Source organism: Pinus tabuliformis, chromosome 5_2 (genome assembly GCF_031772625.1).
Source record: "Pinus tabuliformis cultivar Carrire ecotype Pingquan chromosome 5_2, CPIR1, whole genome shotgun sequence".
Classification (NCBI taxonomy): domain Eukaryota; kingdom Viridiplantae; phylum Streptophyta; class Pinopsida; order Pinales; family Pinaceae; genus Pinus; species Pinus tabuliformis.
In genome coordinates, this window is record NC_142306.1 from 49,889,222 (window position 1) to 49,905,966 (window position 16,745).

A 16,745-nucleotide genomic window follows, 5' to 3' on the forward strand; every position below is an offset into this window, starting at 1 on the left:
TTTGGATAGCAACTGGTTCCAGGTAAGGTTTGGAACTTTTCAATCATGGCAGTGTAAAGAAGGTGGCCAATAGAATCACTCGTCGCAGCTATTCCTCAAAAGGGTAAAAAATCAAATGGAGGTGTATGATCGGCTAAAAAGAGTGGAGGTGATGGTAAGAACATGACCAAGGTTCAAAAGCTAATAGTCATGCGATCAAAATGCTTATTTATCGGAGGCGGGGTTCATTTTTTAATGAGCTTAAACTCTATGGAAACACTTGCTCATTGCTAGGTTTATTTTTTGACAAGCTTGAACTTCACATAAAACTGCTCATGGTGAGGTTTATTTTTTAACGAGCTTGAACTTTTCATAAAACTGCTCGTGCCAGTTGTATAATAAGGATGTCTCATCATTAAATGATTCATTTTTTAGGGAGCTTGCCCCATTGAAACTTTACTCCGGGAGCCTTTCGTTATGCAAGCTAGGAATGGCCAACCTACGAGTTTAAAGGGTTAAGAGCCTACAAACTAAGAAAATAAATGGTCACTTTTCACTTGCATGCAAAAAGGTTTGCATGCCCCCAGGTATAAAGTAGAGTTTCCAGGTCACCATATGGAAGTTCTTGCATTAGCAAGATTGTTTCATCTGCATTTGCAGACAAAACACTTCCTCAGCTTTGTCCATCGAAATGGATGAAGGTGATTCAAGTTCCAATCACCTAACCTTTGATGGGGGAATCCTTTTCCAGTCTAATCCATTTTCCTAAATGGACAGGATAGTCAGACTAGTCATATTCCTACGCGGAAACCTACCTTATATCTGGGGTTTTCCTACCGAAGTAGGCTAGGGCACACGCCTCCTGGGTTTCAGTCACAATCATCGAATCACTCGTGATCATCAGGTGGACGGACTGGAGATTGATTAGACATTCCTTATGCAAAAAGACCAGTTAGGGATGGCATTTGACTAATAGCTGTGTTCGAACCAGGGAACAAAAGCTGGTCTATGAGCTGAACCACTCTACCTTCATGTGGAAAACACATCACTCGACAGAGTGAGGAAATGATAGCTCCCATGCTATAAATTAGTCATGTCCAAGGAGTATATTTTAATATAGAGGTCCTTGGACTACCATCACGTTTAGATGAACGGTTTTCCTTCTCAAAGCTATAGGTAAATTTGGAAGGATCCCAAACGGTCGATTGGTTCCTTTGTTGAAGCCTGCCAAATTTTGAATCTCAAGCAGAAGTGATGGTGAACCTAGTGCTTTCCAAGTAGTTGAGGAAAGGATGCTCACAGAAGCCCCTTCATCTATAATAGTACCAACCATAATCATTCTGTAAGCCTATACTATGATTCGGAATGGTACATTAGATGGTAGGCGGGGTCTGCCTAGTAGATTCCAATCGAAGGAAACGACTAGGTTGCTTGGAGGTGGGATTGAAGAAACGGCTGGATAAATCTCTAACGAACTTTCTTCCCGCGGTCAAGGAATAGATAGATTTCCCCCATGTCCATCGGAGTCTGTGTTTACGAAGAGAATTTGAACGGTCTCATTCTCATTTTCTTTGGTGATAGTATCATCTAAAGGTGGACCCTCTGAAGACAAGATTGGGTCGATTGTCATCTCAACCTGTTGACTTTGGTTTGGTATGGACTCAGAGGGTTTATCTTCAATGATAGGTGCTTCAACCGAAAACAACAGTGTGTAAGTCAGATTTTCAACTAGCAATGGACTCGGCAAGAGTTTCTTGTATCCAGGAGGAAGTCGCTACGGTGATGCAGGATGGTTATCCAAAACCCTTTTAGCTTTGTCTAAGAAGGGACAACGGTGGAGGGAATGACCGTCTTCACACAGTCTGCAAGGAAATTTAGATCTTCCTTTTTGTCCATTGACTTCGTTTTCACTAGTTGATGGTGTACTTTCAACATGATCGTCAGAGGTTGAGGACACCGGATTGTGCAAGCGGGGAGACCAGTCCCTTAAGATTCGTGGGATGCAAGGACAATCTCGATGATAGTGGTCTCCCTTGCAAATGACACATGGAGATTTAGGTTTGGAAGGTGTTGTGTGTGGATTTTTGCCAGATGATGCACGGTTGCCCCCTTTTGTGGTTGGATTCTTCTTCTTCTTCTCGTTTCCTTTCTTCTTCTTCTCAGTTACTTGGTTTTTAGCGTTACTAGCTTCACCAAGCAAAGAGGAAGAAGAATAGGGAGAAACAAACGAAGTAGAAGGTTGGGGAGCAACTTCATCTGGTTGCTGATTGGATTGTTGAGGAATTGCGGTGTTTTGAACGACAGAGGTTGAGAAAATCCATACGGGCAGGCCAATTGTGAGTCCTGGAAGGGACAATGTAGCCATATGTGGAGCACCAACATCTCCCCAAGAAGAAAAGGGACTAGGATTTCCTCCAAAGGGAAATCCTTGATTGGTAGACTCCGTTTCTCAACCTAAAGACCAACGAGGGAATAGTGACATTATTTCGATTAAAATAAATTTTATGATGCTCTGACACAACTTTCATTTTCAATTTTTAAGAGTCGAGAAAAAGCTAAAGATGACTCTAGTCGCCTTCGATTTTTAATGAGCCTGAAGTGACAAGTGCTCAGATGGACCTTTTCTTTTAAGGAGTCTGAAAAGGAACGAAAGTGACTACTATGGAAATCTAGACAGAGGGATTACCAAACCAATCGTAAAACTACAGAATACTTTTTATGGTACGGCAGTCAATCTTCCCGAATGTTATGTTTAGTGCATTGCGATCGATAGGGCGGCAGGCACGGCTTCCTAAGGATAAAGGATGTTGCCTATTGTAGTCTCCCAAGATATACTTGACGGTACGTGGGAGCAAAAGTCTGTACTGGCACTTTTCATCTCAAAGAGGAGGAATCGCCCAACCTACGATGAAAGCGATAGTTACCAGGTTTTACGATGCCAGAATACGTCTCTAGCCTAGACTTCTAAATGTTGTGCATTAGGTTCCAAAGCGTTTTTATGTTCATTGAAGTTTATTTTTCAGTTGATCTTTCTTAAGAAGTTTTCCTTTAAGGTTCACCACGTGATGTAGATATACAAATCCTAAATGTGCAATCTAAGATGATAAACAATAGTTTACTTTCTTATTACAATGAAAATCCTAGCTACTAAGAAAAGAAAAATGAAATTCTTTCAACATAGAGCAGAGAGCACACACTAGATGCACTTTTCCTAAATCAACTTCAGCATGCAGTCTTAATGAAAATGCACATGCATGTATTGTTTTTCAGTTTCCTTAATGTGAGAATGACAAAAAGAAAACAAAGTATAGATCTGAAAAATCTTCTTTCAAAGCGACAATACTAACAATTTTCTTTTCAAAAAAAAAAAGTAAAGCCAAGATGACACTTTGTGATTTTGAATTTAAAATTGCTTTCGACACTTGAAATACTAATGACTCAAATCAAATACAATGGAAAAAGTATAATTGACTATCTAAAAGCAGAATTCTTTGTGACACTCGTTTCTTGACCGAAAACAACCTTGCGACACTTTCAAATCAAAAGAAGACAGTTCGATTAAGCTACTATTTGCAAAGGAGAACTGTAAATGATGAAAAATACATAAAAAAACATTCACAATTCCTTCTGATGGAGGCTGAATAATGCAAAGGAAGATGGTTTCAACAAAGATATACTGATCACAGACAGCAAAACTACTGAATAACGCTGAAGACAATGAAGAAAAAACCAAAATATGGAATCAGAAACAGTCTCATTCAATCATCGCACCTGTAACACAGGGAAACATGGATCCATCTCACCTGCAACACACGGGAGGTGCGATGCATCCAGGTTGCCAAGAAGAGACAATGCGATGGTCCAGGGATGAGACTGTGCTTGGATTCACTCACAGTTTGCAGCTAATTTCAAGGGTTTAAGCTTAGCTAATGATAGTTAGTAAACACAAAGTATAGGGGCTGATCTAATGAGGTTATTTGACCTACCACCAGGGCACTTAGGATGTTTGCAAGCTAGATGTTTAGTTCATAAACCAATCCGGAGATTGACTGAAGTAGCGTTGATCTACTTTGTAGTTGCATAGCAAAAGCAGTTCGAAGGCTAGCTGGCTTAACTTCAGGCTTTGTCTATGGTTTATAAAGAAAACAACAGTAACAAAACAAACAAACTATTCGCTCCCCAGTGGAGTCGCCATTTTTTTATTGGGAAAACTAGTGTCCATTTAGAGCTGCTAGTCCCACTAAGTCGGGTATCTATCTTAGAAACAAACAAACTAAAGTTACTTGTGTTTTCCTTTATGAGAGATAGATGAGAGAGAAGCAGAGAATACCAACCTCAGTCTTTCGCTAGTCTCCTTGCTCGTTTCCTCTCTCCCTTGATAGAGATTTCGCCACTCCCTTCTCACTTGTCCCACTTCAAAGAACACCTGTAGAGTCAAAGTAGCAAAATACCATCAAAGCATAGAGATCTATAACCATAAATAATGTAGGATCAGATGTAAATCAACCATATAAATGCATACGTAAAAAAGATTCAGAGATATACAAGCATATGGAGGAAAACTCAAATAGCTTTATTGATAGAAGTAGTAGAAGAGAGGATTAGAACCAATCTGTCTGGTCCAACATCATCCTCCAAGCATGAAAGCCCTCTTCACCTCATACAAAGCAAGATCACCCAACAATGTCTTCAAAGAGAAACCAACAGCACTTCATTGCAAATTACAAAATTCCAGCCTCTGGATCTCTAGGATGAGGGATCCATATATAGATGTTTACAGGAGAGTGAGTTAGCTTCTGGGATTTTGATTAGTGTCATTTCACTAATAGTTCTTGGTTCCACTTGGAGATTTCAGATCTCTTACTCATCCTTGGGCGAATTCAGAGAGGCAAGTGTCATATGAGCAATTTCTAGAAGATTTTCTGGGTTTCCACCTAGCAAACTGCTTCTGCCATTTGTCTGCTTTCACTCATCGCACCCTATAGAAGGGATTTCCAATATGCATCACACCCCCTGTGTGTAATAGGTGAGATGCATTGCACCCTATGCATGGAGAAGTCTGTATGGTCCTGTTTTGACCAGTTCTGAGTAGTTTTTCATGGAGAACTTCTGGGCGATGATGTAATCAGCTGACCGTGTTCCTTTAGGGTATGAAACAACACTTTTAGGGGTTTAGAAGCCCTTGGTTTATGGACATATGTGATTGGGGTTGCAATGCCCAAATATGTCTATAACACTCTCCCACACCCTATCCATCTTCTCGTACTTTCCTTTCTTCTCACCCCGATCGAGGGCCACCTGTGTCTATTATCTTTAGGTCGTGTCGTCATGGAAATCTTGGGTTAATATTACTTTGAGGGGCTCTAATCCTGGCTCCTCTGGTTGGGTTGCCCAAATTTTGTCTAGCTTGCCGCCTTGTTCATTACTTCCCCAATTTGCAAGGAAATCCGCTGCTCTGTTGCCTTCCCTTCTTACATGCTTGATGATCATATAATCAAATCTCTTTGAAATGGTTTCCAAATCTTGGACCAGGCTAGCCGTCCTCCAGCTTTGCGTGACTTTATCCCATGTCGTCCCATTATTGAGTTTCCTTATTATGTTAGTAACCATTTGGGAATCGCCTTCAACTTCCAAGTTGTTGTAGCCATTTCTTATCGCTATTCTCAGTCCTTGATAGACTGCCATCAGCTCTGCTTCATTGTTACTCATGATACCACCATAGTCTGAGTAAACCCATCTTGTTCTGCCTTGGTCATCCCGGAAAAGGCCTCCAAACCCTGCCAGGCCCGGGTTGCCTTTGGAGGCTCCATCAAAATTCAGTTTGATGAACCCTGCCATGGGGCGAGAGAAATGGATAGGGCTGCTGCATCCTATGTCAGGGGGTTTCCACATTTGCGGTGCTACCATTCCTTGTTTTAGATTCAGCTTGTTTAGAATCTGTTCTTCCTCCGGTGTCGTTTTCCAATCCTCTGTGCTCCATGTTTCCGCTAGAATAGTTTCTCTTATATGACTCAGGGTTTTTTCCCAGACCTGCTCTAGAGACAGCTCTTTATTTTGAAAGATTCTCCTGTTTCTTTCTTTCCATATCATCCACATATTCATGCCTACTGCTAGACTCCATGCTCTTCTAACCACTGGGCTCATGAATTGACCTCATTCCTACATTTCTTGATCCTATTTACAAAGACAACATCTAGGAGGGCCCTGAATTCCACGTTTTTGAAGTTGATCCCAGGTCAGAATGCGACCTTTACCCACCAGCCACAAGAAGTGAGTCACTTTCGGCCACCAATTACTCTTCCAAATTTGTTTCCATAGGGGTGTCATATCATCTTGTTCTTGTTGTGTGGTGAGATGATATGCTTCTTTAATCGTGAAGTTTCCCTTCATTGAATGACCCCATCTCAGTATGTCTGGACCTGTTCTTATAGGTATTTTCCTTGTCTGCATTTCCTTTATATACAACTCTCTTTGCTCTCTAGCAATATGTCCATCCCATTCTTCCGGGTTTTTCCAGGTTCTCCAGGATTCCTCTTGGCTTCCTTCATTCCAGAAATCTCTAACATAGTTCAACCCTTCCTCTTTTGCCTTCTGGTATGTGCCTCTTAGAGCCTGTACACCGTTCAGTTTCTCCCTTTGCTACCAAGCTTCTTCCCAGAACTTGGTTGAACTTCCATTCCTAATTTCCCAGAAAGCATGCTTAGATATTATATCCCTGTTTTGACTGGCCAAATTCCATATTGTCGATCCTTTCGGGGTTTCCCCCAGTCTTAAGATTTCCTCTGGGGTTGTTGGCATGTTATATTTTTTTGTCCAGATTCTTTTCCATAGGTCATCCCCTCCCTTCATCCATCTCCACCAGAGCTTAGCCCCCATTACTTGGTTCAAGGAGTATGGATCTCTCAGACTCAATCCCCCTTCGTCTTTACTTTTCACCAGGCCCTTCCAGGATACCAGTGCCCACTTTCTTTGCTGCTTCGGTCCTCCCCAGAGGAATTTTTTGAATATCTCCACCATTTTGGCACATGCACCTTTAGGGGCGGCCATTGCCGAGAGTTGGTAGATCGGAATCGATTGTAAGACTGCCTTGACCAATACTACTCGGCCTGCTATATTCAGGGTTCTGAAGGACCAGTTGGCCAATTTGTTGGTAATTTTCTCAATGGTTTGTTGCCAATTCATCATCCTTAATGGATTCAGGGCTAGCGGAGTACCAAGATATTTTGTGGGTAGCTCTCTTGAGTGGAAACCCAATAATCTTGTTAAATAATTTTTGATATTTCCTGCAGTGTTGAAGAAATATGTACATGACTTCTCCTTATTAATTTTTGTACCAGAAGCTTCCATGAAGAGGTCTAAGATTCCTTTTATTCTTCTTGCTTCTCTGAGAGACACTGCGCAAAACAACATGATATCATCCACAAATTGCTGGTGTGTGATTGGGAGGTTATTCCCCCATATCTGGATCCCTTTAATTTTCCTTTCCCACAATTCTTTTTTGATGTATCTTCCTAACCCCTCCGCCGCAATGATGAACAGGAAGGGGGACAGGGGATCCCCCTATCGCAGTCCTCTAGAGGCCTTGAGGTTTTAGAAGGTGATCCATTCAAGAGAATGGAGAAATTCGGGGTAGAGATCATGGCGAAAACCCATGCAATCCATCTATTACAAAACCCAAAGGCCCTTAATATCAATTTCAAGTATTTCAAATTCAGACGATCATAAGCCTTGGAAAAGTCCAGTTTGATCATCATTCCCAATTCTTTTTTAGTTTTTAAAGGATGCACTACTTCTTGGAAGGCTACCAATCCATCCAGAATTTGACGCCCTTCCACAAAACCTGTTTGTTCCGAGGAAATAATACTATAAAGGATGGGCTTAAGTCTTTTAGCCATAAGAGCAGCAATAATTTTATATATTACATTACAAAGGGCAATGGGTCTAAAACCTTGGGGATCTTCAGACTTAGTAGTTTTTGGAATAAGAGACAAGAGAGTTGAGTTTAAGCCTGTACATACCTTTTGATTTCTTCAAGATTCTTCCACCATGTCCAGAATGTCTTGGCCCAAAAATTTCCATCCAGCCTGGTAAAATTCAATTGTGAAGCCATCTGGTCTAGGAGCTTTATTCTTCTTCATCCCTTTCACGATCTCTTCCACCTCTTCCAGAGTTGTTGCCCTCATAAGAGCTAAATTTTGATCTCTGGTAATCATGCTTGGAATCTCATTGCATATTCTCCCAGTAGCCTCTCTTCTGTCTTCATTGGGTTTCGTAAGGAGGTCTTTGAAGTGATTTACTAGAATCTGTTCCATTTCCTCATGCTGAGTTACTCGAAGTCCTTCTTCATTCTTTATGGAGAAGATTCGATTTCTCTGTCTTTGTTGGATCATTTCCTGATGGAAGAACTTCGTGTTCCTCTCCCCTTCTCGTAGCCAGTTCACTCTAGATTTTTGTTTCCATAGAATCTTTTCCTGTTTCCTTCTTTCTTCAATTTGGCCTATCAGAATCCCCTCTTCTCTAGCTAGATCCTCACTTCTGCCTGCTATTATAATTTCTTGTTGGACTTTCTTCATCTTCTGGTCTAGAAGCTGCTGGTCCTTGAGGATATTTCCAAATTCCTCTTTGTTCCATTTTTTAATTTTTTCTTTCAGTTCCTTCAGTTTTAGTTGGAAGGTCTGCATCTTGCTTCTTCCCCTTTGTTGGCTTTGTTTCCACCATTCCTCTACTTTCATCATAAACTTCTGATCTTTGAGCCAGAAGGCCTCAAACCTGAAAGGCCATTTCTTGGGGTTGGCTTTAATGTCAAGTTCTATTTTAATCGGACAGTGGTCGGAACCCATTCCCGATAAAATCATTGCTTCAATGAATATATCTCGGTTTATGATCTGTTCTGATATTAGAAATCTATCCAGTCTTGAAGCAATTTGGTGTATACCTCCTCTTCTGTTGTTCCAAGTGTGAATCCCATTTGTCGTTTGAATGTCTACCAGTCTTTGTTCCGCAATCATATCTCCGAAAGCTTCCATATCTGAGTCTGTTCTTCTAAGTCCTCCCCTTTTCTCCTTTAGAGATGTGATCATATTAAAGTCTCCTCCAACAATCCATGGAGATGCTGGAAACATGGATCGTATTGTTTCCAAGTTCTGAAGGAAAATCCTGCATTCTCCCGGTATGTGTGGACCATATACACCGGAGAGAAGAACCCATTCCTGAGATCCTATATTCCTGAATTTTCCTGAAAGGATTTGAGGAACACTGACCCAATTTTCAAATTGAATCTCCTCTGGGTTCCAGAGGATTTCCAAGCCCCCAGCACTGCCTATGGCATCCTGACCTATTATCTCGTAATGCGGCTTGAAATTGCTCATAATATCTTTTAATTTTTGTTCTCTAATTTTTGTTTCTTGAACTATCATTATATTGGGCTTATCTTTCTTAAGTCTCTCTTTCAGATATCTTTGTTTCCCCTTACTATTCAACCCTCTAATATTCCAGGTTGTAATGATCATTTTAATAGTTTAAGGGGTTGTTGGAATACCTCCGACAAGGGTACCACTCTTCCTGAGTTTACCAACATTTCTCCAACCATTTGGATGGTCTCACTCATAGGTCTTCTTCCTCTTTTCCTTCCTCCTTTCCCTGTAGTACCCACATCTGTGCTTTGTCCTCCTTGCGCCCCTAGCTGTTCTGGCTGGTTTATTATTACTGTCCCTCTTTTCTCCTTGTATCTTTGAAACATGTCTTTATATAATTGCTTTTGGTCTTCTGGGATGAATCTTTCATCCAAATGCCTCCATTCTTGTAGAAGTCTCTTCATGACTTGTTCCTCTTCGCTTCCTTTGTCCTGTTGTGGGTCAATCTCCATTTGGTTTTGATCTTGAGGTCTTTCTGTTCTCTCCCCTTCCTTCTCTATTTCCATACTTGTTTGCAATTTATTTTTTCCTTTGTCTTCCTTTGTATGCTCTATTGTTTCTTCTTCACCGTCCTCACCTTCCGCTTCCATTTCCTCTTCTTGTAGTATCTCAAACTTATTCTGAGTTTTCTGAGTGAATTCTGTAGAGGGTGGATTCTGTTTAGTCTGTTCTTTTTGGGGTTTTCTTCGCCGCGGCACTTCTATAAACCCTTCATTGTCTTCCCCGCTCATCCCTTCCTCCTTCTCAACGTTCCCCTTTTTCCCAGAATCTGTTGATGCTCCATTGGCAATCAGTGGGCATGATTTGTAAAGATGGCCATATTCATGGCATCGTCTACAACAGAATGGAATATGCTCATAATCAACTAGTTGTTGCCATACCTCATCGTGGTATTCCACTTCAATATAGTCTGGAAGCAGTTCTGTGATATTCATGTACACGCAGATCCTGGCATATGATGTATATCTACCTCTTTTGGTAGTTTCTTCCACCTTGACAAAAGTCCCGATTGAGTTCCTGATACCCTCCAGAATCTCTGGATCCCAAAACTCTATTGGGAGCCCAAACAATCTAACCCATATTGGTGCCGCTAACATTTTCTCCTTATCTAGGTTGTAGCATTCTTCCCATTGTCTCATAAAAAGACCTGCATTATTGAAGAAGTAAGGTCCCTCCTCAAAGATCCTCTCCTTATCTTCTAGGTTAGAAAAAATGACCGTAAAGAAACCTTTTGCCCCTAGTTTTAGGTCGATATGCCCCTTGGGCTTCCATCTCTGTTGTATCCATTTGGCTAGGTCTTTCTCAGACGGCCATGTCCCTACAAACTTACAGATTAGAGCGTGATCTTTCATATATCCTCTGTACTCTAAGTTTATTATTTGGGATAACAAACCTGGGTTTTTTTGTTGCTCTAGGCAGGCATCTGTTTCCCATCCTTGCTTGCCATATTGCCCCCATGACCGGCGTGTCCTTGCTTCGTTTCCCTATGCCACCATTCAATCCGTTCCTGCTTGTTTCTCCTGCTGCTACATTTTTATAGGAGGGGATCTCTCCCCCCCCCAACCCGGCTTTGTCATTTCTTTTGTCAGTCCCGTCGATTTTCTGGTTTTCTTCCTCCAATTAGCCCGATGTTCTTGCTTGGTTTCATCTTGTGCGTGGTTGCAGGTTACCCCTGCACCTTGACCAGGCGTAGGTCCGTGAGGGGCAAACCTTGCCAAAACCCTAACCCTACGTGTTTGTCCTCATCAGCCTCTCACTCCTTCATGCGCCCCCCCCCCCACTAATTTTAAGACTTTGAATCAATTTACTTCTCAAATTTTCAAACTGTGAATTGATTGAGAGAAGGTCCAAAATCCTAACAAAGCAATGTTAAACTCAAAAACACCTGTGAATTCTTTTTATTTTTAATTGTATTTGACTGGAAAATTATCAACAAAATTGGAAGTTATCTAAGTGCTTGTTCCACAACCTCTTCTTGTAGGCTAACTACAATAATGGATTTTATAAATCATTGTAATAGATCTTAAAAAACAGTAACCATACTATTCATTTTCCTTTCTGAGTTGCATTCCATAGATAATCCATTTCGAAATTTGAAAACATGATGAGCGGTCTTACTCATCATAGAATATTTGTGTGTTGCCTGACATCTGTTATTGATATCGAGTTTTACATTGCGGCTGATTAAAAAGTTGCGAAGTGTTTTTCTACATAAGAATTTTAAATCATGTTGCATATGCATTCAATAGGAACATGTAACATTTACTACATAAACCGTGAGAATAAATATCAATTAAAATGAATTCTGAGACGTTTTGCGTAGACAAAAGAAGGTTCAGTGGCCACGTTTTCCTTTTTACCAGTTTTTCACACCGGAGCCAAACGATAAAACCCTACGGAACTGTACAAGATTCTGCTATCTGAAGGGGTCCAGAATCTGGACTACATTACATGAATTCTGTAGTCAAAAGGAATGGAAAATGATGTGGATAAGATTTACCAGTGTATCTGATCGGAATAGATGAGCTGTCTGCATGTTCTATACTCCATAAATTATTTTTTTTATCCCTTTTCAATCTCGCAACCCAGATTCCCACTCAACTAACTTTGTTGACCCCAAAACAAGAAACCACAGACTATGTTCCGACCACTGTATTATATCTCTCCGATTGGTTTTAAATTGGGGTCTAAGAACTTTATCTCATAAATCTATGTTACATTACATTATGCAACAAAATGTGCATGCATGCTTTGGGATTTTGAATATTTGAGGGAAAAAATGGTTTTAGAGGCCAATATCTAAAACCATGTTTCCTCCATTGGGTATGTCATAAGAGAATTTGGAGCCGTTAGTTAGCCCTCATATAACTGAAGATGTGATACTTATTCTGCATAGTCATATGGCTAGTTTGGATCGTTACAATCACATAACGATCATATGGCCACCACACTCACTAATACCGGCATGAAGGATGCCACAACTTGCAACAGAGTGCGGTATCTGCTTGGTGGAATTGGAGGAGGGTGAAGGTGAAGTTGTTAGGGGCTTTCCGTGGTGCAACCATATGAAATATGTAGGAAAATGGCTTCGATCTCATTCATTCTTCATGCCCTACTTATAGGAATTATCTTTTGGATCCGCGGCTGCCCGTGTGATTCATCAATCGACACCAACGCAGGAACCTGGCGAGACTGTGGGGGGTAAGCACTAAAAATGTCCTGATGGAGGGAAAGGCTGAATTAACCAAATTCTTTGACGACGGTATTGTATGCCTTTGATCATGAATTTCTACTGTGATCCAACTGATCTCTAGGTACCCGCTGTATAAGTTAAATTAAGCTGGAATATTTTTTTGATAGAAAAATGATTACATTAAATCATGAGCTTCTTGAATCGTGATGAATTGGTCTGTGGAATATGTGTTTCTCTCTATGTAGGTTCGAAGTAATACAACCATATCTAAGAATTAATATACTAATTTTACGTTCAATTTTTTAATCAAAATTAATGAAATTATTATTTTATTTTAAATATGTAATATATTAATTTTACATCCAATTTTTTAATAAAAATTAACTATTCATTATCGAGGGTTGAATTTATGACCATCAAAACATAATGCACGTACCTTACCAACTCAACTCTACTTTAAAAAATTAACTAAATTATAATTTTATTTTAAATATATTCAAAGTAATATAAATATACTAATTTTAAATGCAATTTTTTAATAAAAATTAACTATTCACAATTGAGTGTTGAATTCATGGCCATCAAAACACAATGCACACACCTTACTAACTCAACTCTACAATCTGGCTTGTTAAGCCATCACTTATGACCCCAAAGCACAATGCACACACCTTACCAACTCAACTCTACAATGTGGATTATTAAGCCATCCATCCACCTTCACTTTACTATGTAAGTTGCAATTGATGGGAGTTTATTCCTTCAACCTCATTAAAATGAAGTAAACATATTCTTTAAATTTGAAACCCAAATAAATGAGAGAACAAATTGTGCTGCCAACCCAGGAGCCTATTCCTTCAATCTCATTACAGTTAAATAAGCATATTTTTTAAATTTGAAACCCAAATAAATGTGAACAAATTTTGCTCCCAACCAATAAAGCCACTAACCTCATTACAATGACGTAAACATATTCTTTAAATTTCAAACCCAAATAAATGTGAGAACAAATTGCACTCTCAACCAAGGAGCCTATTCCTTCAATCTCATTACAATTAAGTAAACATATTTTTTTTAATTTGAAACCTAATAAATGTGAGAACAAATTGTGCTCTCAACCAATCAAGCTACTAACCTCATTACAATGAAGTAAACATATTCTTTAAATTTGAAACCAAAATAAATGTGAGAACAAATTGTTCTCCCAATGAAGGAGCATATCCCTTCAACTTCATTACAATGAAGTAAACATATTTTTTAAAATTGAAACCCAAATAAATGTGAGAATAAATTGTGCTCCCAACCAATCAAGGTACTAACCTCATTACAATGAAGTAAACATATTATTTAAATTTGAAACCCAAATAAATGTGACAACAAATTGTGCTCCCAAACAATCAAGCTACTAAAATATGATCATTATTTAAAAGGAATACATTTAAGTGCACTTAAACTAGGGGAAGACATTTAAGTGCACTTAAACTAGAATTTGCACCAGATGTTGCAAAGGGAACATGGTAATTATGTAGCGCATGTAAAGGAAGAGTATAAATGAAAAAGAATGTAATGTGTTATGTGATCTAACTATAGCCCAATTTTAACAAAAAACAAATATTAATGTTAAATGTAATACAATCAATGATCTACTCAAAAAAGAGGCATGTGAAACTTCCTTACCAAATGTTGAATCCAAGAGCTTATTTTCATTTACAATTGCACCACAGACCAGAGCTTTTTCTTTCGTCATCTCAGCTAGACTGAATCATTCACCCTCATATGGTAATGGTTCTAGATCAAATTTATATGTGAGTAATCTCCATAGGCGTTTTTCCTGTTTTTCAACCAATTTTGCATCAAATTCATCCATAAAATGGACCAAGTTAGTTATTCTTTCTTCTTTGCAGCCTCAAATACAATATCCTTAAGAATGTAGTAAAAAATCCAAATATGTGTGTCAGATGGTGAATGGACCAAGTTAGTCCCCAAGTTAGTCCTTGTTTCTTCTTTGTAGCCTCAAATATAATATCCTTGAGAGTGAAGTAAAAATTGGGCATAGGTAACCCAGTAATCTCTTCATGAAAGGTGGCCTCATGGGGCTACTATTTACGATTTTTTGCCACTCCATCAAATGGACCAATGTAATATTTTCCTTCAGTTTGAAGCCAAATATGTGGTAAATTATCTACATTAGGTAGGAGGGAGTCTAACACATTACTCAACATTCTTCCATTGTCTACACACAGTAAATTGTCATTTTTTCCACTCCATCAAATGGACCAATGTAATATTTCCCCCTAGTTTGAAGACAAATATGTGGTAAATTATCTACATTAGGTAGGAGGGAATCTAACAAATTGCTCATCATTATTCCATTGTCTACACAATTATGCTCCTATGTACTATGCTAACCTAAACAACCCAAAAGAGATAGGTCACATCCTCCAATGATGAGATATTTTCTAAATTTTTCTCTCTATCTAAAACATCACATTGAACATATTCCACTGGACTATATGGAGACCAATCTGGCTTAGCCCTCCTAGCAACTCCATAAAATTCTAAGGTCCACTAGGAGTATCAGATCAAGGCAATAATTTTGCTAAGTAGTTTCATACAATTCCTGTTACCCATGTAACCAATGGTACTCCCTTATGCTTCTCAAATTATCTATGGAGCTTTCGCTAATGGTTTGGAATTTTCTTTGCATTAAAAGAGGTATGAGTTACCCAAATAGAAATCAAAAATGCAATATAATGAAGCTAAAACAACAATTCCAAATGCAGCAAGATGCTTATCATCTAACCCATCCAAATATGGGTTTGACAAACACATCAAGATTGTGAAGCCTAAGTATGCATATTCAAGTTTCATACATGAACCATTTCTATGTTGTCAAAATACGCAACCGAGATTCACAACCCAAATATACATATCAGATCAGGTTTAAATGGATATGTGTTAATATTCATACTCAGTGCAATGTATGCTCAATTCACCTATATATACAAAAAGTGTTTAAAAATTATTTAACATCACCCAGTAGAGCACCTCAATTTGTGTTCAGGTTTAGGTATATTTGTGTTAGTGTTGGTATTATATGAATTCTAATTTTAATCCACCCACCCATAAATATAACGAGTCAGGTTAAAATGGATTTGTGTTAATATTCATACTCAGTGCAATGTATGCTCAATTCACCTATACAGATAAAAGTGTTTAAAATTCATAAAAATCACTTAACATCACCCAGTAGAGCATCTCAATTTGTGTTTGGGTTTATGTATATTTGTGTTAGTTTTGGTATTCAATGCGTTCTAATTTCACCATTGATATTGAACTTGGTTTACAAGAATCTCTGCTAATTTCCATATTCAATGGACCCTAGACTCAATGAACCCAACCCCCACCATGTATAACACATGGCACTCTCGGAATAATAACCTAACCCTAAAATCCTAAATAATTACAGGGGATAAGGAAGAGAGGATAATACTTTCATTGGTGAAATCTATAACGATGCAATAAATCTAAACCAGGAATCATAAGAAATTATAGGATAAAAGTACATAAAATTTATTTTTGCATGTTCATTAACATCGATAGAAGCACATAAAATATATTTTGCATGCTCATGAACATATTCATGTGATAAAGGAAAGAAAGAGATGATCATAGTTATAAAAAGTTACTAGTTGCAACAAAATCAACAAATTTATTTTACATGCTCATGAAGGTAGTGATATGATAACGGAAATAAATAGATGATCAAAATTATAAAAAGTTACTAGTGGCAACAAAATTAACATTTCCAGGTTGCATAACATATCACATCACTCTTCATCTATGCTTTTTTTCATATGCTTTCGACTTATGCCATTTCCTTTGCAACATTTGGTGCAATTTCTAGTTTATTTACAACTCATATTGATACTATTTTATAAAATAACAACCTCTAACACGGACAATGATCCAACATGTATATGATGGCAGTAACAACATTGAATGGAATATGTATACATTAAAGTAATCATGGGAAGTTGGATCCTATAGACCTATTGTCCCGTAGTCTTAGCATGTTAAACCTAAAAAGGGAGATTTCTTTTGATATGGAATTATGAAGGAACGAAATGAAATAAAAATTTAAACAGAAACACATAGGT